This window comes from Bidens hawaiensis, unplaced genomic scaffold (genome assembly GCF_021521415.1).
Source record: "Bidens hawaiensis isolate Kalapana, Puna unplaced genomic scaffold, B.hawaiensis_p1.1 tig00078492_1, whole genome shotgun sequence".
NCBI lineage: Eukaryota > Viridiplantae > Streptophyta > Magnoliopsida > Asterales > Asteraceae > Bidens > Bidens hawaiensis.
Window position 1 is genome coordinate 27,011 of NW_027503448.1, and position 8,266 is coordinate 35,276.

Consider the following 8,266-nt stretch of genomic DNA (forward strand, 5'->3'; position numbering starts at 1 on the left):
ATTGGGCTACCTACGTTTTGGTAACTCCAATGTTATTACTTGTAAAAATCAAATTAATTATATTATTCATGACATAAAAAATCTGCATGTGGTGTCGCTTTTGTACATAGTTTGAATCGATATAAAGTAACCATATTAGTGCAATTTTGTTTTTGTTTTTTTTGGGTCAAATTGTTGAAATTTGAAATTTCCATTCCTCGCCTTCTTTTTTGTAGAAACAATGTTGACCGGCAACTAATAAGAAAAGTTGGTCTCTTTAAACTAAACTAAACATGTGCCTTGTCGCCTCAAATATATACACACAACAAGAAACCAAATATACAAAAATTTCTTGAATTGGACGTTAAATAATTTTAACTATATCTACTGTATAATTAAAAGGAGTGGTGGCGTAACTTGTTTTTAATAGAATCAGGTTTGTTATTCAAAGAGGATGGTGTCATAGCTTATTACCCGCTTACTCACCTATCTATTGTAATTGAATCATTTTGTTCAATAATATAAAAATATATATCTATGGTAACAAAACCATAAATTACTATTAGTGGTTTACCAAAAAAATAAAAATAAAACTTGTTAACTTTTAAATATATATTATAGTTTTTTTTATTTTGGCCAGGCCAACCAACACTGACTTATTAATAAATGCTTAGCTCACATCAACACAATATAAATAATCAACATCGTTCTTTTAGTCTATAACTAATTAGATTTTGACACAGATTTTGCTTTAGTTCAAAGTTTTAGAATTTTCAACAAGTTTTATTTCTTTTATGCTATAATTGCAATATTGGTTACGTTTCAAAGTTTATATTTTGTTTATTTGATGGATAATCAATATGCTAAATTAGGTTCAAATAAGAATACGAAATGTTTAACATGTTCAATAAATTAGTTATTTTTCGTATTTTGGTTTGGTCATTGATTTGATTAGTTGTCATATCGCGATTTTTTTTCAAAGGAAATAACGTTAAACCTTTCCACTTTTAGTTCTTTAACTTTTTCTACCAATTTTTTCAACCGAAGCACATGAAATGATTATCGTCGAAATTTGAAAATGCCATAGTTTAAGAATATATAAATTAATCAGTTAATCAGATAACCGAACCATAGAATTCAGGTTTAGGATTAAGAAAATGATATGGTGCACGCATCTATGGCTAAACATGTCTGAGACAAAATATTAATAAAGCCAACTCCTATAACCAAATCATTTTGTCACCTCCAAATCCAATCATACTATTTTGTCACCTTCATACACCACTGAAAAGATGCTTTTCATTTCTTCAGAAAAAGGAAGCATTAAATTGTTATTATTTTTAATCAAGCGAGAAATGTTAATATTCAAAAAAGAACTAGTTAAAAACTCTCGCACGATGTTGCGGCTACAAAAATAATGTTGAAAGATTTGCTACAAATGAGACATCAATTTTTTATGCATGTAACACATATATTATTAAAAGTCTAATCATGACATTGGAGATAACTTCTATATCAGGCCCAGCCAAATATGTTATACTATTTTTGTCCTCATTTCATAATTATGCAACCTATTTCTAGTCTTATTCGGTGTGAAACCCGTAAAATCCAATTAAAGCACAGACCAAATTAACTATGTTTTAAGATAAACGTTACATCCATCGGATATGTAGTTAGAGATGTTGCATGTTTTGAATATGCTTGAAAAATAGAGTGGAAAAAATAATATTTGAATAAAGAAATGTTTATTATTGGGTTAACAAACCATTAAAATAAAAAATGATTAAGCTTCTATCAATTTACATATGCTTGAATACAGAATGTTATTATGTATATAAACCATAATACCTTATACAAAACCAACTCGAATCAAATTAACTCTTTTTTTATCGACCCGTTCCGATCCTTATCTGCTCTTACACATGACCTGTGGTCGTCTGCCCTGACCAATTGTCGATCTAACTGGTAATCACGTAACATGTAAACTTTTTATAATTAAAAAAATTGTAGCAATATTATACTCAAATTAAAGAGAATAAAATGTTTGTTTTTATGGTGTAATAGTTTTAAAAAAATATTAACATGTGAAAAAATTATGGTCGTTAAAAGGTTGCGGGGTAGTTGGTTGTGATAAGGGGTAATGTGTAACTCTTTAAAAAACTAACAAAAAAAGTATTAAAGATGGAGGGAAAAAATTGTAATTATTTTTTAATAAATCACATGTTACTTAAGAGTGTGAGTGAAAAGCCATGAATGCTCTTTGAAATTGAAATTTTCATGCAACAAAGTTTGTATATAGAGAAGCCAGAACACTATGGGGGTTTTCTAAAAAAAACCCCTTAATATGTCATGTATATCCTTATGCGGGGCATATTGAGAGATTTTTTTTGTAAAACCCCATCAATTTTATCTTATTATGTTTTTTATTTTAAATTTTTTTTATGTTTTTTTCCTTTTTCTTTTTATGTTCTATGTTTTAATTTTTTTTTCCTTTTTTTATTGTTTTTATAAAACAATTTTGTTTAAAAAGACATGTTTTTATAACAAACTAGTTTGAGACTCGTGTACTACACGAGTAGTTCTTGAAAATACAATATTTAATAAATAATCAGTATAAAAAACAATAAACTCAATAAATAATATTAATACAGTTGTTGCACAATAGTCTTTAAAACAATTTTAAAGTAAAAGATATTTATAAATATTAAATATTTGAAAAAAAATAGAAAGTAAATATTAAATTCACAAATTTTGAAGCATAAATTTTAAAAATACTAAGTATTATTTTACTATTATAAACTTATTAAAAAAGATGATGTTTAATGTGGGAATGACAAGTGACAAAACTTGTAGCCTTTTATTAGATAGTATAGATATAGATTTTTTGTACCAAAACAATAAACACGTATATACACCAAACCAAAACATTATTATATACAAACATCGAGTTTGTAAAAAATATATACAAACTAAAAACGGCGTGTCGTCGATGTCGGGGGCCGTAAACGTCGCATCATGAACATCAACTTGGTCGTTTGTCCTGCGTCTAACGCCCGATCCCTGACTGTCGTTGTCCACGTCGTCGCGCTGTCCGCGTCTAACGCCCGACGTGCTCGCCTCGTGGTTAAAAGTAGGTGAAGGTGGTACCTCGTACCTCTCAACAATAACTAATTAATAAAATATACGAATTAAAAGTAAATTTTAAACGATAATATAATAAACGTACCTCATGTGCGTCGACATCAGCAACTGCGTCCCACCTGCATCCTCCTCGTCGATAGGTTGGTCGACAACCTGGACCTAGAATGGCAACTGGATGCACTAGAATGACAAAAAGTTTTCGAAGACCGCATAAACGAATATACCAACATAAGTCAAGCTTGGCACGCTCCGTCTAAACAATTGTATTTAGATTGACATATTTATGTAAAAGTTATAAAATGAGTGGGTGTTTGTTTGAATGATAATAATAAATAATAATAATAACAATAATAGTGATAGTAATAATAATATGAATAAATAATAATAATAATAACAAAATAATAATGAATAATAACAATAATATGAATAAATAAAAATATTAATTAATAGCTAGTAATAAAATATATAATAATAATAATAATAATAATAATAATAAATAACTACAATACTAATAATAATATCTAATAATAATAAATAACAACAATAATAATAAATAATAATAATAATAATATATAATAATAAATATTACTATGCTAATAATAATATATAATAATACTAATAAATAATAAAATAATAATAATAAATAATTACAATAAAAATAATATATAATAATAACAATAATAACAATAAATAATAATAAACAATAATAATGCATAATAAAAAATAATACATAATAATAATAATAATAAATAATAATAATAATATTCACATCAATACATGGCCCCTTTTAATAAAAGGGGGCCTGTATGCCGCGTATATCGCTATACACGTCATATAAAAGCCATATTAAGCATATGTATCCCTATCTGAACCTATAAGCCGCGTATAGTGCTATACGCAGCCTATAGGGTATGTCTGACAACCTATCAGTCCTAGGTTGTCAGTCATACCCTATAGATCGCGTATAGAACAATACACGGCCTATTCCCATTAATATGGTGCATATTGTGTTATACGCCGCTTATCAGGTACAACATATATAACACCCCAACTAAAGCGGAATACGCCCGAGTATGACGTACAGATTGTTCAAAACACAAGTGAAACTATTAAGTGACAACATTATCATTATTTCATTGATGATTCAAATAACAAGTTGTTTTACAAATAATAAAGTTACAAGGAAATGAAACATATCAAACACTTTATTAATAATCCTAAGTCTGGTGTCTTCTCTTGTCTCATCCTCTAAGCATACATGTAGCATATGTATAAAATAATGTCAACTAAGTTAATAGTTGGTGAGTTCACACATTTTGATATAATGCATAAAAACCATACAATTTCATGAAAACTTGTGAAAAGCAAATAAGAATCTTTCCAGTTGGGATTGTGCACCAGCGTACTCGGATAATGAGACTCTTTTCCACTCATAACAACAAGGTCTTGAGCACAAAGGAGGGCACATGATCATACTATATTGAAGTAATCCATGAGCAAGAAATTTTGAGCAAGTAACAAGTAAACACACAAGTCCATGTAGCGAATTGTAGTTTGTAAGTGAAATCATAAGTAATTGAATTTTGTAGGATACATATGTTACCCCCAAAAGTAATAAAAGAGTGAAAATATGGTGTGAGAAACTCACCTTGAAATTGAAGACAACTTGAAATAATAACCGAAAGCGAGTTAACAAAGCAAAGCGATCGAAGCTCATAAACAATAAATGATAACGAAGATACCAAATAAAGGACAAGCTACCGAGATTATAAAGTTAATTAACCTGGTTTTAGATATTTTTTCACTATTTTAATATATATTTTATTATTTTATGGCATTTTGATATTTAGGATAACGATTAATTAACCTTTTAACATTAATTACAAAATAAGTGCTAAGTTTGAAATATTATAGCATTCGTGTAGTATTGATTTTAATAGAATTTTTATCTTGAAAACAATTACTTTAGTGTGCTATAAAGTTAACGAAGTGATATTTAATAATAAGCTATTAATCGAGTTTTAAAGAAACGTTAATGAAAATAAAAGTTGGTTTTTAGGTGAAAAGTGATATATAATTTGTAACTAATATTATTTAACTTAATCTAATTTAATTTGATTTATAATATTTTTAATAATTTGATTTGATTAATAAAATAAAAAGAAAATGGTTAAAAATAAAATACAAAAAGAATGTGTCCCGACCCAGGTTCAAACCCGTGTCCTTCTGTCTAAACGCACGAGACTTAACCACCAGGCCAACTTGTTAATTTTGTTATGATACCAGAAACAAATATATATAAACTATATTACAAATTTATCATCTTCCTTATAAAATCTTAGGTTTTGATTCTCCCAATCCATTCCGTGTATAATAAAATTAGGTTAGGGGTTTTCTTTTCCGGTTTAAGGTGATCACAAAACATGCAAAAATTACCTGAAAATGTTAGGGATTGAAGGTGAACCATGTTGGCCGGAAAACTAACTTTGATGAACAAGAAAAGATTACATTAATAACTCTTGAACTTTGAAATGTTTAATATATGGAATACAAGTTAGTATGTTTTGGATTATTTTCATATTATACCCGGCTAGTTTGGAACGATTAAATAAAGACTTTAAATAGTCGTAAATCTCATGGATAATATATTATTGATAAACAAACAATAAGAATACATTAAAACGACTAAACGAGTAGGTTTAACAAATATAAATACAAAAAAAACATATGAAACGAAACTTGATATATATATATATATATATATATATATATATAAACAAAACAAATTTAAAATGGGTTGGGTTTTCGGGTTTAAAAATTAACGAATGTTACACAATATAAGACAAACACCCCTTAATATTGGGCGTATAGTGTAATACGTTCCATATTAAGGGGTGTATGGGGTGTCCACAACAGGACCCAATACTAACGTTCAGAATAGAATAATACTACTTGGATAGTATTTGAGATATCTAACATTATGTAATCATGCTAAAGTTAAAGTTCATGGTTTGATGTGTAAAAAAATCATATATATGTGTGTCGGTATGTGTGTGATATACATTTTAATGAATTGTACATCAAATAAGCTAGCGTTGTTATTATTATTATTATTATTATTATATAAGGTATCACATTATTGTTTTAATAAAAAGAATCTCAACATACAAAGACATATAAAGAAAAATAACAACTTAAAACATAATTCTAAGTTATGCCATGTATTTCTAACTAATACAATGAAACAAAAAAAATATTAATTAAAATTTCATCATCTAATGTGTAACATCCTAAAATATTATAATGTTAAATAAAGAAAGTTACGTTTAGTGATTTCGTGCTATTAATTTATTTAATATCGAGTAAAGAACGGATCATGGACTTAGATTAATTAAGGTGGATTAAGTGGTAATGGGCTTTAGGTCCACGGGCTTCAAGAGGTATAAATATCCTCCTAAACCACCATAAAACCCTAAACCTCATTTCATTCCATCTTAATCTCTACACACTCAAAAACACACATCCTTCACCTCATACGGCCGAGAGAGAGAGCGGATTCGAGTCCAAAAATCAAGCCGACCATTATTAGACCTTCGATATACGAGCTAGATACGAGATAACCAAGCAAACCGCGACCACACCGAACGCGTAAAGGTATGCCTTTTACCTTAAAGTTTACGTTTTTAGGATCGGTTAGCTTTGAAACTTAAACATAAAGTAAATCGGGTCTAAACGAAACGTAAAGTAACAAACTTGATGTTGGAAATGAACTTGACAAACCTACGGCTATGTATGGCGACTTGTTATTAAACGTTTTAAGCCGAAAGCTCCAAACTTTATGTCTTTTCGGGCTAAGTTTTACCCGGACTAGGCCATGGGAATGATCGCGGAGTTAGTTAACGTAATATCCAAGAAATTCTCGATGAAATAAGGGTGATTTTGGTGATTAAGTTTGAACAGAGACGGCAACTGGGTAACTTCGCCTGCAAGCCATAACTTCACCTTCATGCAAGTTCGCTTGCAAGCAAGTTCGCCTAACTGAAACTTCGCCTGGTGACAAGTTCGCCTAACTGATAACTTCGCCTGGCATATGTTCGCCTAGGGTTAACTTCGCCGATCACTAACTTCGCCCGAGTTAAGTTCGCTGAATGATTAACTTCGCTTAATGTTAAGTTCGCTTAACACTAAGTTCGCTTACAGTAAGTTCGCTTAATGTTAAGTTCGCTTAACACTAAGTTCGCTTATAGTAAGTTCGCTTAATGTTAAGTTCGCTTAATGATAAGTTCGCTGAAGTTAGCAAATTAGAAAGTAAATTAAAAACCTAATGAAAAATGTGTTAAGACAGTTAATGGAAATAAAATTTTTCCAAGCTGACCTGGCAGCTCGACCCCAGCCAGGGGCTCTGCCCCTTGGACCCTTCTAGGGGCTGCCGCCCCTAGACCCCGCTGCCAGGGGCGCTGCCCCCGGACCCCCGTTCGTTGTGGGTTATATAAAGATAGAAATACAACATGAGTAGTAGTAGTTAATTGATACATGTAAATATTATACAGTTAGCCGTGCACAACTCAAGAAGGGAATAACGATTAACGGAGAGCGTAACAGGATTCAGGTGAGTTTCTAGCCCCACTTCTGTGTTATGTTTTCGGGGCTGTGTGCATACTCTATATGTTTGTTAATACACTTATCCTAAGTGATAAGTGTATGCCTTATATGAATGATGTGAAATGTATGAATGATTGCTTGTTAGTACGTGAACGATCTTCGGATATTGCACGTACTGTCAGGTTGTAACGCTATGTATAAGGTAAGTATGATATGTATGCTTATGTGTATGAATGTGATAAAGTTAATAAAAGAAGGAAATGATGGTTGTATGGTTGTATGGTTACGAAGAGGGTACCGGGCCCTATTAATACTCGAGGTATGATGTATGGTTGTATGGTAACGAAGAGGGAATCGAACCCTACTAATATTCGAGAACTAGGGAACCGAACCCTACTAATATTCGAGGAAAGAGGGTACCGAGCCCTAATAATACTCAAGGAACGAGGGTACCGAGCCCTAATAATACTCGAGGAAGGAGGGTACCGAGCCCTAATAATACTCGAGGAAGGAGGGTACCGAGCCCTAATAATACTCGAGGAAT